General features: G+C 46.8%; 1 protein-coding gene across 3 annotated transcripts in view; it reads right to left on the bottom strand.

The window, feature by feature from the left end:
* Window positions 1–16,163, bottom strand: part of CDC73 (cell division cycle 73) — a 182,637-nt gene that overhangs the window by 63,638 nt on the left and 102,836 nt on the right. The gene's annotated exons all lie outside the window — the stretch shown is intronic.

Raw genomic sequence — 16,163 nt, 5'->3', positions numbered from 1 at the left:
AGCTCAGCAAATATACTATATTAAGAATGCAATTACAGTGGAGTTGCACCTTACGCAGGTGTTAGGTTCTAAAGTCAGTGGGAAGGCAAAAATTGTGTATATGCAAAATTACCCTCGAAAATCCCTTAAATCGCCCATAAAGTAAGTGTACTGTACATGGTTGTGTATAGCATACAATCCTATACAGCAATATGTATAACGTATACAGTAATGCACAGTATATAATAAAGAGTACATGGGCAAAATATAATTTTACAATACTGTATTTTTAATTACAGGGGGTTGTCAGGCTTGATGTCGATCCAGGAGACAGAGCTGACGGAGAACTTGGGTGATGGAGAGCAAGTCTTCGATGAAGTGGCTGGCTCTGGTTCAGCTCGAGAAGTTGATTGCGTAGGCTCATCTGCTGCTGGTTGTTTTTCCTTGAAAAACATGGTGATCAGCAATTGTTGCTGTTGTTTCTTGAGCTGCTCAAACATTTCTTGATATGACCTCAAATCGTCTGTAATACGATGTGTGGTTTTGAGGCTTCGTTCCATAGAGGGATCATATTCAGAAATTAAATCATTCAAGTGTTCCGCTGCTAGGAACACTTCAAACTTATGAAGATTCCAACTTGCTGGATCTTCCTGTTCGTCGTCATCATCTTAGTCTTCTGTAGACATTTTATCATTTCCTCTAACTTTTCGTTAGACAATGTTTCTCTATGGCTGTCAATTAATTCTTCAATTTCTTCCTCAAGGATGTCAACAAAGCCATCACCACCCACTTGCCTGGCCACCTGGACAATGCGTTTCACTTCTTTGTCAATGGTTGGGAAATCCTTAAAATGATTCACACATTCTTTCCATAGGTTTTGCCAACATGCATTGACTGTTTCAGGCTTGATTGTATCCATTGCCTGTTTAATATAAGTGATGCAACTGGCAGTGTTGAAGGACTTGCAACACTCCATCACATTAAGATTGAGATCAGCACCCATAGTGCTACATATACATAAGAATGTAAGCCTCATATACGTGGCCTTGAAACAGCGCCTTGGTTGAGAGATTGGAAGATGGAGGTGGTATTGGGGGAGGGGAGAGAAAGATGACCTCAACATCATTATATGCAAACCAGAGTGCGGTAGGGTGGCCAGGAGCATTGTCTGCGATCATCAACATTTTAAAGTCAAGTCCTTTCTCTTCGAGGTACCGCTTGACCTCCGGAATGAAACACTTGTGGAACCAATCCAGAAATAATGCTGCCATCACCCAAACCTTTTGATCTGATTGCCAGAACACAGGCAGGAGATTTTTGTTCTTGCCTTTTAAGGCACGGGGATTTGCAGTCCTGCAGAGCAAGCCTAGGTTTATTAAATGCCCAGCTGCATTGCCACAGAACACCGCACGGTCTTTAACTGCTCCGAAGCCAGGGGCTTGTCTTTCTGATTTCGAAATTTAAGTGTGGTTGGGCATTTTTTTCCAGAAGAGCCCAGTCTCGTTCTGGAAGATAGCCCTTTTCTTCTATGATTTTCTTTAAATTGTCTGGGGAAGGCTTTTGCTGCCTCTTCATTGGCAAATGCACTCCACCAATAGTCTGTATGTTACTGAGGTTGAAGCGGTTCCTAAAACTGTCAAGCCAACCTTGCCAGGCTTTGAATTCCTTCTCATCAGAAGGCTGTCCCTCTTCAGCAGGAGGTTTGAACAGCGCGTAGATGCTAAAAGCCTTTTCTCGCAACATGTTGCCATCGATCGGCACACATTTATGGTTCATGTCTTGCATAAGTTTAATGCCTTTTCAGTCTTCACTAAAGTCTTTGCACGCACCTGGCTTGCCACCTTAGCAGTTATTGGAGCACTTGATGCCATGGCTTGATGAATTTCTCTCTCTCAAATCTTGATGGCACGGATGCTAGATTCATTGCAGCCATATTTACACGCCACGTTGGAGACTGACATACGGTTTCTCAGTAAGTCCAACACAGCCAGTTTTTCCTCCAGTGTTGGAACAGATCGCTGTTTCTTTGGTTGAGCACCAGATGAAGTAGTTGGCTTGCGTTTAAGAGCCATGTTGTATGAAAAATATGTATCTTTAAACACTAGAATCACACTCAGCGCAGCGAGATGCTCACGCTATGAGAGGCACACAGGAACCGAGACCGACTGAGGGAACAACAGATTCATGTCTCCCATCTCATGCTCACTCTAGGGCACAAACTCATTGAGTGGAATGGTGGGTGGAATCGCCTGCACTACCTACAGGTATCTTGTTATTTTTCCTTTTTTTGCCGAGCGCACATAGCTGAATTCGCATAAGTTAAATGTGCATATAATGTGACTCACTGTACATTTGTTTGAAAATGGGTAGGGGGGTTGAGTGTGTTGGCTTGGGGGGGGCATATCTGGGCTCTGCGGGGGAAGGGTTGTGGGTGTCTGACCTCCCGACTGGGCTCAGAGAAACAGGAATTGGGTTGTCATACGGTTTCTTTAACTCTCTACTCCTTCGGAAATTTTTGTGTGCGTCTACATTGTTACAGACATACTTGCTGACAGGTATTCAGAAATAAATAACCAAAATAATTGAAACTTGTATGATTATGTAGTGTTATTTTGATAAAGAAAATTTGCAGAATTTTAAAATATTGTGTGCATAATTTTTTAGTGCAGAATTTTTAGGCACAGAATGTCCCCAGGAGTAATATGTGTAAGAAGCTTATTTAATCGTTCTACAAAAAAGGAAAGGTCAGAGTAATTAGTGGACAGATCCCCCGCTCTCACGAGATATTTTCTATCTAATGATCTCAACTCAGACTGTTGCCAGCCTTCAGGCACGTAAGGAAGATTGGTAATAGGGTCAAAGTAAAAACTTAACATAAATATACATATTTATTTTACTTTGGATAAAACTTATTTTATCCAGTTCAGAGTGTCATTCAGAGTCCTGTTCTCCTCTGTCAAGCAAAGATGTGTCCACAATATCCTAACTTCCATTTCTTTAAAATCAAGCAAGTTTCTCATTCTCTTTATTAGTCAACAGAAGATGCACACGTAGATATCACTAAACAACTTATATATATTTCTTCCTGTTCAGATCATTAATTAGATGAAGAACTATTTCAAGACTATTACTTGGCAGTACACAAGACATTTGACATAATTTTAAGTAATTAGAGAGCCATCAAAGATTTAAACTTTGTCAAAAGGCACGTGAGTGGCAACACAATGCTCTGCTCAGCATAGCACGCTGAAAGTTTATTTACATATTCTAAGTAGAATTCATGTGATGTATGAATCAAATAAAGTTTTCAACTGGGATGTGCATAATGAATTCATTACAATCTTCCGGATAACAGTGGGTAATATTAAAACTCCAAGTTTGTGCATGGGATTTGTGGTTCGAAAATCACCTGTGCCAATGGCAGGGACAGAACAGAAATGTATGTAACAGTGCAGTTTGATGCAGAAGCCACATAGGGGAAAAAGCAGGGGAGGGGCCAGGGGCTAGCCTCCCGGGGCTGCACCTCAGGGGCCGGGCAGGAGGGTCCCGTGGGCCACATAATTTGCCCAACTCTGCTCTAGATATAAAGACTCAGAGGGAAAGCAGTGAAAATTTAAAAAGTAGAGGAAAAAGGGAAATGGGAAAAAGAGGGAGAAAAAGCAGTGGATTATTCAGGGAGACCCAAGAGTAGCTCTGTACGTTGCATTTACTCATAACACAAGAGCAAACAGAAGTGTGCAGGTCAGCATGTGTTCTGCTGCTCAGACTTCAGCTTCCCCTTGCCCCCTCCTTGAGGCGGTGGGGCTCAGGCTTCTCCTCTCTTCCCCTACCATCTGCATCAGGGCAGCTCAGGTGGGCTCAGGCTACAGTTCCGCATCATGGGGTTGTGTTGTAATTTGTCATCAGAGGAGGGTCACAGTGCAATGAAGTTGAGAACCACTGGTCTAATTTTATTATTTTCTTCCAAACTCAAGTTTTAAGGTTTTTTTTGTATGCATCCTGTGTAAAGTACTGACTCAACACTTGTTTGGTATTTTACAAATTCCTTTGCTCTACACAAGCCAAAACTGAATCTACACAACTACAAACCATTTCCCTGAACTGCTTTGGTTGTTTTTAATTATTTACACAACATAAAGGTGCTGCGATAATTTCGCAAGACACTTGGCGTAGTATAAAATACGGTTACTCACCTTTGTAGCTGTTGTTCTTCGAGATGTGTTGCTCATATCCTTTCCAGTTAGGCGTGTGTGCGCCGCGTGTACATTCGTTGGAGATTTTTACCCTAGCAACACTCGGTGGGCTGGCAGGGAGCCCCCTGGAGTGGTACCGCTATGGCGCCTGATATATACCCCTGCCGGCCTATCCGCTCCTCAGTTCCTTCTTGCTGGCTACTCCGACAGTGGGGAAGGAGGGCGAGTGTGGAATGGATATGAGCAACACATCTCGAAGAACAACAGTTACAAAGGTCAGTACACAGTCTTTTCTTCTTCAAGTGCTTGCTCATATCCATTCCAGTTAGGTGATTCCCAAGCCTTACCTAGGCGGTGGGGTCGGAGCGAGACATTGCAGAATGTAAGACCGCTGAGCCGAAGGTGGCATCGTCTCTGGACTGCTGGACCAATGCATAGTGCGATGCAAAGGTGTGGACAGAAGACCAGGTGGTCGCGCAGCAGATTTCCTGTATGGGAACATGGGCCAAGAACGCAGCAGATGAGGCTTGAGCCCAAGTAGAGTGGGCGGTGAGATGGCCAGTTGGAACGCGAGCCAAGTCACAGCATGCCCGAATACAGGATGTCACCCAAGATGCAATCTGTTCGGAAGAGGTTGCCATGCCCTTCATACGTTCTGCCACCGTTACAAATAGCTGAGGTGAAAGACGGAAGGCTTTGGTCCTCTCGATGTAAAAGGCGAGAGTCCTGTGGACATCCAGAGTATGCAGCTGCTGTTCTCATCATGATGAGTGCAGCTTTGGAAAAAAGACTGGCAGGAAGATGTCCTGATTAACGTGAAAGGCAGAGATGACCTTAGGGAGGAATGCCGGGTGTGGTCACAGGTGTACCTTGTCCTTATGGAACACCGTATACGAAGGATCCACAGTCAATGCTCGAAGTTCTGAGACTCGTCTAGCCGAGGTGACAGCGACTAGGAATGCCGTCTTCCAGGACAGGTACAGCAGCAAGCATGTGGCTAAAGACTCAAAGGGGGGGCCCATGAGCCTGGTTAAGATGAGGTTCAGGTCCCAAGTAGGGGTTGGGCATTTGACCTGGGGCAGAGTCGCTCCAAGCCCTTGAGGAATCTGGAATCTATAGGGTGGGAAAAAACGGAACTGCCAGCCTCCCCAGGATGGCAGGTGGAAATAGCTGCAAGATGCACTCGAGAAGAGATCGCTAGACCTTGCTCTTCGAGAGACCATAAATAGTCCAAGATAGTGGGGACTAATACAGATTGCGGAGAAAGGTCCTGCTGGGCGCACCAGTGACAGAAGCGCTTCCATTTAGTGAGGTATGTTGATCGCGTGGAGGGCTTTCTGCTTCCCAGCAGCACCTGTTGCACTGCAGCGGAACAATGCAACTCCGATTGGCTCAACCAACCAGCAGCCATGCTGTCAGATGAAGGGACTGCAGGTCCGGGTGGTGCAGCCTGCCGAAGTCCTGCGTGATCAGGTCCGGGCAGAGTGGCAAGGGAATCAGGTCTGACAGACAGGTCGAGCAGCATGGTGTACCAATGCTGCCTCGGCCAGGCCGGAGCAATCAAGATAAGGTGGGCTTTGTCCCTGCGGAGCTTGAGTAGAACTCGGTGGACGAGAGGAAACGGTGGGAAGGCATTACAGAGGTGGCCCGTCCACGGAATGAGGAACGCGTCCGACAGGGAGCCCGGGGAGCGACCTTATAGGGAGCAGAACACCTGGCATTTCCTGTTCACTCTGGAGGCAAACAGGTCTATGTGGGGAAAGCCCCACCTCCGGAAAAGCGAATGGAGAATGTCCGGACGGATGGACCACTCGTGCAACAGGAAGGACCTGTTCAGATGATCTGCGAACTTGTTCCGGACTCCTGGGAGGAAGGAGGCTACTAGGTCTATGGAGGAGTGGACTATGCAGAAGTCCCACAGTTGGATCGCTTCCCAATACAAGGGGGAGGACCATGTCCCTCCCTGTTTATGTAATACATGGCCGTTGTATTGTCTGTGAATACTGAAACACAACGGCCCTGCAGATGGCGCTGGAACGCTTGGCATGCCAGCCGAACCGCTCTCATCCATCGATGTGTAGCGTCAACTCCTGGGATGACCAAAGGCCTTGGGTGCGCAGGTGCCGTAGGTGAGCACCCCAGCCCAGGGAGGACGCATCCGTTGTTAGGGATGTGGAGGGCTGGGGAAGATGGAACGGAAGACCTGCACACACCCAGGATGACGTTCGTCACCAGTCGAGGGAGCCGAGAACGCTCGGCGGAACTGTCAGAATGATGTCTATGGCATCTCTGCCCGGCTGACAGACGGAGGCAAGCCAGATTTGTAGAGGGTGCATTCGTAGTCTGGTGTGTTTTGTGACGAATGTGCATGCAGCCATGTGACCCAGGAGACCAAGGCAAGTGCGAGCAGAGGTTGTCGGAAAACTCTGAAGACTTTGGACAAGGGAGACTATGGTCTGAAACCGGTGTGGGGGTAAACTGGCCGTTGCAAGGTTGGAGTCCAGCATTGCCCTGATAAACTCTATCCTCTGCGTAGGCACCAGAGTGGACTTGTCTAAATTGATGATCAGGCCTAGACGCATAAAGAGGTCCTTGATAATGGTCACATGGCTGACGACTTGTGCTTTGGAGGCCACTCGGATAAGCCAATCGTCGAGGTAAGGAAAAATGTTTATTCGACGACGGCTTAGGGAAGCAGCGACGACCGCCATACACTTCGTGAAGACATGAGGGGCCGAGGAGAGGCCAAAGGGGAGGACAGTAAACTGGTAGTGTCGATGATTTACCACAAACCGCAGATACCGCCTGTGCGAGGGATAAATTGCAATGTGGAAATATGCATCCTTCATGTTGAGAGCGGCGTACCAATTTCCGGGATCCAGGGAAGGAATTATGGTTCCCAGGGATACCATGCAGAACTTGAACTTTTTGATGACTTTGTTCAGTCCTCGCAGGTCTAGGATAGGCCGGAGGCCCCCTTTCGCCTTGGGAATTAGGAAATATCAGGAATAAAACCCTTTGCCCCTTAAATCCTCCGGTACCTCCTCTATAGCTCCGATTGAGAGGAGCCTGCGGACCTCCTGGATGAGGAGTTGCTCGTGAGAGGGGTCCCTGAAGAGGGACGAGGAGGGGGGGTGGAAAGGAGGGGGTGAGACAAACTGAAGATCGTATCCAAGCTCCATCTTATGTAGGACCCAACGATCTGAAGTCAATTGGGACCACGCAGGAAGGAACGGGGAAAGGCGGTTGTAGAACTGAAAGGGATCCAGAGAGGCAACTGGTACACTGCTCTCGGGCACACCCTCAAAAGTTTGATTTGGGTCCTGGTGTTGGTTTGGTGGGACCGGAATTGTTACCCCCTTGAGGTCCAGACTGACCTCTGCAATTGGTACAACCTCGTCTTCTGGCAAAGTCTTGTCTTGGCCGAGGCGGGCGGTAAGGGCGCTGAGGTTGGGAGCAGAAGGACCGTCTCTGAGTCTGAGGTGTATGCATTCCCAACGAATGCATAATTACTCGGTTGTCCTTTAGACTCTGAAGTCTAGGGTCTGTCTTTTGTGAGAACAAGGCTTGTCCATCAAACGGCAAGTCTTGTATGGTATATAGTAGCTCAGGTGGCCGACCGGACACTTGCAACCATGATATACGTCGCATGGCTATGCCACAGGCGACCGTTCTAGCCGCCGAATTGGCAGCATCTAGCGAGGCTTGTAAGGAGGTCCTCGCGATCCTCTTCCCCTCCTCCAGGAGTGCTGCAAATTCCTGGTGGGAATCCTGCGGAACCAACTTGGCAAACTTCCCGACCGTCTCCCAGGTATTGTAATTGTATCTGCTCAGGAGAGCTTGTTGGTTCACCACGTGGAGTTGGAAACCTCCCACAGAATAGATTTTCCGTCCCAACAAATCCATGCACCTGGCCTCCCTAGATTTAGGTGCAGGGGCTTGTTGGCCGTGGCGCTCCCGTTTGTTGATGGACTGTACCACCAATGAACAGGGAGCGGGGTGCACACAGAGGTACTCATACCCCTTAGAAGGCACCATATACTTCCGTTCGACCCCCTTGGCTGTGGGTGGGATGGAAGCCGGGGATTGCCAGATAGTGTCTGCTCTAGCCTGGATCGAATGGATGAAGGGGAGAGCCACTCTGGTTGGTGTCTCTGCGGATAAGATGCTAATCACCAGGTCCTCCACCTCTGGAACCTCCTCTACTGGAAGACTGATATTCTGGGCGACACGCCGCAGAAGGTCCTGGTGTGACCGGAAGTCAATCGGAGGTGGCCCCGACAATGATGTCCCCGCTACTGCCTCATCCGGGGAAGAGGAGGATGACAGCCCCGGGACGAGTGGGTCCTACACTGAAGCCTGGTCCGGGGGGACCTCCGTCTCCAGAAGATCATGCGGGTCTGGTGCGTGTGCACTGGTTTCCTCTGTGCCAGCGGGGGGAGGTCTGCTGACGGTGGCCTCAGGCACATGGTGCTCTGAGTGACTGGAGCATGATGGGCCAGTCAGTTTGCCTTGGGCTTGATAAGCCCAAGGTGTCCAAAAGGACCACTGATCAGGTCCGTGGTCCGGGCTATGGGCATGCGTATCAGAATCCCCGTAGGAGGCACTGTCTGCATGGGAGGAGACAGATGGATGATGCGAAGGCCACGGAGGAGCTGAAGTTGATTGGACCAGGTCTCTGTGTCCATTGGACTCCTGTCTGCGCGGTACCAGCGAACGGTACCGGGAGTCATAGCAGTGCCGGGAGCGGGACCGGGACCTGCGACCAGCACGGTGCTGGGAGCGGGACCAGGACCTGCGACCAGCGCAGGACCGGGAGGTCGACCGGTGCCTTATGTCTCCATGCCGAGACCGGCTGCGAGAGGTACGGCAGTGCTGGGATCTGGACCGGTGCCGAGAGTACCGCGATGGAGACTGGGATCTCGAGCAGTGCCGCAAGTACAACCGGTACCGGGACGGAGAGCGGTACCGGGACTGCAAGCGGCGCCGGGATCGGGAGCGATGGCGGGACCGAGAGCGTCTGCGGGACCTTGATCGGGACTGGCGGCGTTCGATAGTGTCTGGCAAAGATGGCCTCATCATGGCGGGCTTGCCCAATGATTGAACAACCCGCACTAGCAGTGCTGGGGGTTGGAGCAGCTCAGGTTCCGTCAAAGCAATTAGTTCCCGAGCCGTGGAGAAGGTCTCCGGCGTGGAGGGTATGATGAGCTCGACCACAGCGTGCGCCAGGTAGCTGGTAGGCACCGGACTCGACGGCTCCTGTGAGACTGGTATCAACAGTGCGGAGGCAAGTGGTGCCACAGCAGTTGACAGTGCTGGGACGTCCACCTTGGATGTATGCTCCGACTGCGGTGTAGATACAGGTGCCGCAGGAGCCTCGTGCCTCTTGCTCCTCAGGGAGAGGGATCGGTGCCGGCCAGAAAATTGAGCCGGTGAAGGCTGGTGCCGAGGAGCCTTTACTGGAACCGTGCGCTCCGGTGCGGAGGGAGCACTTGTCCCCGGTGCCAGAGTCGGTGCCGAGAATGGAGGAGTTAGAGCTGCCTCCATCAAAAGTTGCTTCAGGAGAATGTCCCGCTTTGTCCGGGGCTTGAAAGTCTTGAAGATTCGACACTTGTCCGCAAGGTGGGATTCGCCCAGGCACTTTAAACAGGAGTCGTGCGGGTCTCCCGTGGGCATCGGTCGATGACAGGCCGCGCAGGGTTTGAAGCCTGGTGAACCAGGCATGGGCCCCGGTACCGGGGGAGGAGAAGGAGCTAGCCCCTGATGCTCTTTAACTATATACACTACTAATATAAATGCTAGCTAGAACTACAGAAACAAACTATGTACACAATAACTATATGAACGAGCGAAGAGCTAGGAACGTGGAGATCTGCTAAGCCGCGTTCCACTGTTCCGACCGACATGGGCGGTAAGAAGGAACTGAGGAGCGGATGGACCAGCAGGGGTATATATCAGGCGCCATAGTGGCGCCACCCCAGGGGGTGCCTTGCCGGCCCTCCGAGTGTTGCTAGGGTAAAAATCTCCGATGAACATGCATGCAGCACGCGCACACCTAACTGGAATGGATATGAGCAAGCACTCAAAGAAGAAGCAGTATTTTTTCTGACCTTAAAAAACAAGGCCCTTTCTGTTTGTGTTTCTCTGGCAGGTTTCTTAAGGTTTGCCCTGGTATCATTTACCATCAAGTATAGAAAGAGAGTGCACAACTGTGATAACTGATTAAAAATAGAAAGGGGCGGGGGAACATGGTCCAAATGCCAGAAGTATCTGCTGCTCTGTGCTCAACATCATAGTTTTAATTCCTCTAGTGTTATTGCTATATTTCTGTTAGCCATGTAAGAAACTCACAGGTTAATGTAAACATTATAATTCTGTAGATTAGCTAGTGTTAAACTTGGAGAGGTAAAATTCCAAACTGCTTTTAGAAAAAATTTTAAGCAATTATAATGTATGTGGAGTAATTAAGCAATAGTAAAAGTCTGAAGGAAAATAATGAAGACAACACTGACACTTGTGGTCATTTCTAGAGTTTCATTTTTCATTCGTTAAGAAAATGCTTGTGATAAGAAGTTATGAACCTGTGTTCTGAGCATAAAATAAACCACAAATAAAACACTGCAACACTGACTACAATACAAACTGAATAATTTCTCTACTTAAGACAAAGAATGGTTACTAGTATATAGAATCATAGATTATTAGGGTTGGAAGGGACCTCACAAGATCATCTAGTCCAACCCCCTGCTCAAAGCAGGACCAATGAATAAATGCTTATATGCAGAGAGTTTTTAAGATACAGAATCTTCTCTAACTTAATTAGAACTAAAGATAATTAATATATTTCTGAAAACAGTTACAGCTGTGTGTGAGTAAATAAATACCAGAATGGGAAAAATAATGTATATAGGTCTAGTGACTGAATTGTTCATAGGATTCAACTAAGGTCAAAACAATCAACTTGAAAACGATGCCATTTGCTGTATTTAAATCGTTCATTGTAATATTCTGAAAACTTTACAACATATACATTTTGGAAAAGCATCTCACATACAGCTCTGCAGAGAAACGTCAGCCTTTTCAGCCACATATACCTGGATTTAGAAGCTAAACTATTCCAGCCTCAAAACTGTCTGTTCCATATCTTTCAAATACAGATTTGCACAGCCTGCCATTTTATTCTGTTTTAATAGCTACCAGTATTTAATTCAATGACAGAAGTGTTTTTAACCCAAAATATAAATTTAACAGAAGTAAAAATAACAAAATATATAAAATGATTCTAAAATTATGCTGTGCTATGCAGCAGCATGCAAAGTAAAGCAGTTACAATTGAGAAGCAGAAGCATACTGCAAGTTAAGTGGTCAGGTGGGTAGTCAGGAATACAAGTGAAGTAACACTGATGGCCACAAAGGGCTTGTCTACATCAGAAAGTTGCAGCGCTGGTGAGGGAGTTACAGCGCTGCAACTTAGGAGGTGTACACATCTGCAGGGCACCACCAGCGCTGCAACTCCCTGTTTGCAGCGCTGGCCGTACTCCCGTTTTGTCTCGGGTGTAGAGGATCCAGCGCTGGTGATCCAGCGCTGGTAATCAAGTATAGACACTTACCAGCGCTTTTCTTGACCTCCGTGGAATAAGCAGGTATCCCAGCATACCTAAGGAAGCCTCTGGTAATCAAACTGGTCTCCTTCCCCAGCTTGCTCTCGCATTCCCCGAACCCCGAGCAAGCAGGTCTCCTTCCCTACGGTTTGCAGGGTGGTTCCGGGAACGCGAGAGCAAACCGCGGCGAAGCTGGTCTCCTTCCCCAGCTTGCTCTCTCGTTCCCCGAACCCCCGAGCAAGCAGGTCTCCTTCCCTGCGGTTTGCAGGGTGGTTCGGGGAACGCGAGAGCAAACCGCCGCGAAGCTGGTCTCCTTCCCCAGTTTGCTCTCGCGTTCCCCGAACCCCGAGCAAGCAGGTCTCCTTCCCTGAGGTTTGCAGGGTGGTTCGGAGAACGCGAGAGCAAACCGCGGCAAAGCTGGTCTCCTTCCCCGGTTTGCTCTCGCGTTCCCCGAACCCCGAGCAAGCAGGTCTCCTTCCCTGAGGTTTGCAGGGTGGTTCGGAGAACGCGAGAGCAAACCGCGGCGAAGCTGGTCTCCTTTCCCGGTTTGCTCTCGTGTTCCCCGAACCCCCCTTGAAGCCGCCCAACAGCGCTGCAGTGTGGCCACATCTAACACCACTTGCAGCGCTGGTTGCTGTAAGTGTGGCCACTCTGCAGTGCTGGCCCTATACAGCTGTACTAATACAGCTGTAACAACCAGCGCTGCAAAATTTTAGATGTAGACATGGCCAAAGCCACAAGTCTGAAAATGTACCCTTTTTTTTGTTTGACAGAAACATTTCAAACTTTTCAAAATAGATGCACAAACATTTCTGACAGTACACCTATGCTAAAGAGGCCAGATTCACTCCCAAGTTAAGTGGGCTCTGTTTTGCCCACACACACACACACACACACACACCCCTTGGCTGCTTTCTTCACTGAACTATGGAACTTTCATGGGCCATGGTACCTTACTGGTTTTCCTTATATAAAAAAAAGAGTGGCTGCTCATTAGCACAGTGTGACACACTGTATGTCAGAGGAACACCCTACACCCCCAAGTTCATCCTTACAATATGATTGTGTGGTATCCAATGCAAAGTTTGTCATGTTGGGTGTCTTTGGAAGTCTCATGATGCACTGAGCATTGTTGTTATAATAATGTTATAGGTTGTAATTTCATGTATAGAGTTATGAGGCAGAAAATGTGTCCTCATGGCTTAAAACAAGCCCAGACAAAACTATCCAGGAACAGAGGGACAGCTCAGACCTCATCAGGACACATAAGAGACAAGCCCAGCCCCACAGGAACAAAGGACACTGGCCTAGGCAGCAGCAAATAATCTGTTGGACTCTCGAGTGAGTCACCCCCTGGCACTATGACAAGGTAACGCTCACCTGACCCTGAAGAGGTGGAGGCCAAAGCCAAGAGGGAAGAAAGAACATGACAAAAGGGAGAGACGTTTGCCATGCTCTCTCTCTCTTCCACCTCCATCTATGGACACCACCACCAAGCGACTGAAGCGTTGATCAAAGGGGAAAGCCTGGCTGAAGACTAACAAGCCAGGCTGTGGTGAGAAGCATCTAAGTTTGTAAGGACACTGGAAGTGTGAATATCAGCTTAAAATGCATTTTGCTTTTATTTCATTTGACCAAATACCACTTATACTTTGACTTATAATCACTTAAAATCTAACTTTTGTAGTTAATAAATGTGTGTGTTTATTCTACCTAAAGCAGTGCATTCGGTTTGAAGTGTGTCAGAGACTCCCCTTTTTTATTTTTATTTTTTAATTTACTGATATAAATCCAGCAGCCTGTCAGCTGATATTCAAAAGCATGTAAATCACTATAAGTATGTAATTGTGCTTCTGTAAATCACTATCAGTTAACTAACTATATGAATTGTTTATTATTTTCCAGGTAATACTTCAGACAATAGCAGGTTAGATTTCAACTTGTCATGTTTGGTGTAATCTGTTACTATACATATACAAACTATGGGCCTGACTACACTTACAGTACTGCAGTGGTGCCGCTGCAGTATTTAGTGAATACACTACAGTAGAAACTCAGAGTTATGAACACAGTTTCAAACTGACCAGTCAACCACACACCTCATTTGGAACTGGAAGTATGCAATCAGACAGCAGAAAAGACTAAAAAAAACAAATGTAGTACAGTACTGTGTTAAACTACTAAAATATTAAGGGAAAGTAGCATCTTTCTTCTGTATAGTAAAGTTTCAAAGCTATATTAAGTTAATATTCAATTTAAAGAACAACCATAATGCTTTGTTCAGAGTAACAAACATTTTCTGAGTTACAAAATCTCCACTCCCAGGGTGTTCATAAATGAGGTCCTAATGTACCTCCACCGGAAGAGGTGTAGTTAATCCACCTCTGAAAGAGGCAGTAGCTATGTCGATCAGAGAAGCCCTCCCGTTGACCTGCTTTCTACACCAGGAGTTAGGTTGGTATAGCTGCATTACTCCAGGGGGTGGATTTTTCATACCACTAAGTGTCAGTCAAACTGACGGAAGGTGGTAGTGTAGATCAAGCCTTAATATATTTAAGTTTGGAAGAAGGGGAGGATGAGTAGTATATGTCCCAAAGTTTGAACAGACATGTCAGTAGGTAGGAGGCATTCACACTTCTCAATACTGATTCTTAATTATTTATAGTACACTTTGGGCAGTACAGTTACTGCCTACAATAATTTACCCTTTTGCTTTTTTTAAACCACTATTTTAGACCAAAGCAGGTACAAGTCAATATACAGTAACTCCTCACTTAACGTCATCCTGGTTAACGTTGTTTCATTGTTATGTTGAGAATTAATGTCAGTTAGAGAACATGCTCGTTTAAAGTTGCGCAATGCTCCCTTATGACATTGGTTGGCAGCCACTTGCTCTGTCCACTGCTTGCAGAAACAGCAACCCATTGGAGCTAGCTGGTGGGGCTTGGAACCAGGGGGAACCAGCAGCTCCCCTATCAGCTCCCCTAAGTTCTCTGCGCGCCAGCCGCTCAGCAGGCTATCAATTGACAGGTAGTTCAGCTGTTCCTCCCTCCACTGCCATATGCTGCTCCTGTGCTCTGCCTTGGAGCTGCTCCCAGGATCCTTCTGATTGCTGTGCTGGCAGGTGTTTGGGTTAGGGTGTACTTACAGTAGGGTCAGTGTATTAAAGGGGCAATGCACACATCTCGCGCTTTCTCTCTCGCTCGCGCACACACACACGGTATATCTCTGTCTCTCTGTCATGCTGTGTCTCCTCCCTCCATTCCTGCTGCCTTGTAGACCATGAGCCTACGTTAATAACAATGTGTTAACCCTTGAGGGCTCAGCTCAATGCTAGTTCATCATTAAACAATAATGAATTCCCTGGAAAATATCCCACCCTCTGACTACCACCTCAACCAAGCTTCACAATCATCATTGCTGTGCGAAGTATTATATTAATTGTTTAAAACTTATACTGTGAGTGTATATTATATGTGTGTGTGTATATATTATATATACATAAAATATATAGTCTTTTGTCTGACAAAAAAAATTCCCTGGAACCTAACCGTCAACCTCACCACCCCCTTTTATGTTAATTCTTATGGGGAAATTGGATTTGCTTAACATTGTTTTGCTTAAAGTAGCATTTTTCAGGAACATAACTACAACGTTAAGCGAGAAGTTACTGTATATAGTATCTCAAAGACGGTAATAGAGTTTACACACATTGTAATTAGGACTGGAAATACGAAGACTGAAAAAAGGTCATTCTAATTAACATGGTGAACTTTTATACATTGATATTTTTGTAAAAAAGGTATATATCTAATTAAATAATTTTTGTAAGTTATCAGAACATGAGACTGGAAAAGTAAACTACATTGACTGCACCTGGGGAAGCACAAATTGTTACTTAATTTCCAATACAGCAGGTACTTGCCCAGTGCACTACAGAAGTCAGAGACAGCATATGATATGGTAGTCCAATGAAGAAATTCTCAATCTTAGTCAATGGCTCGTCCCATTAGAAGAGCTGCAGAAATGAAAAATCAGTGGACCATTTCCAAAGGACAAGATGGATAATTACTCAAATATTCATTCTTCAGTACAACTGTGTTCCCTATAACTGGATAAAATCTTTGGTGTTTTTGCTTATGTACTGCATACACCACAGAATTTACTATGATACTATGCCATAAAAGATCAGGTTGTTGAAATGAGAGAAGAGAAAATGTAATACAGGTTGTATTAAGAATATCAAGAAAATTTCATACTGTGGACATTTTAAAAGAATAAAATTTATAAAAATATCAGGGTCTCTTACAGTCATTCAGTTCCCCTCCCTTATTTCTGCAATGCTGAACTTTGTGACCTTTACCAATGAAGGAAACCACTAAAGGCTGAA

The sequence above is a fragment of the Gopherus evgoodei genome, chromosome 8, assembly GCF_007399415.2.
Source record: "Gopherus evgoodei ecotype Sinaloan lineage chromosome 8, rGopEvg1_v1.p, whole genome shotgun sequence".
In the NCBI taxonomy this organism is placed as follows: Eukaryota; Metazoa; Chordata; order Testudines; family Testudinidae; genus Gopherus; species Gopherus evgoodei.
Note: the sequence above shows the minus strand (reverse complement) of the source record. Positions and strands in the feature narration are given on the sequence as shown.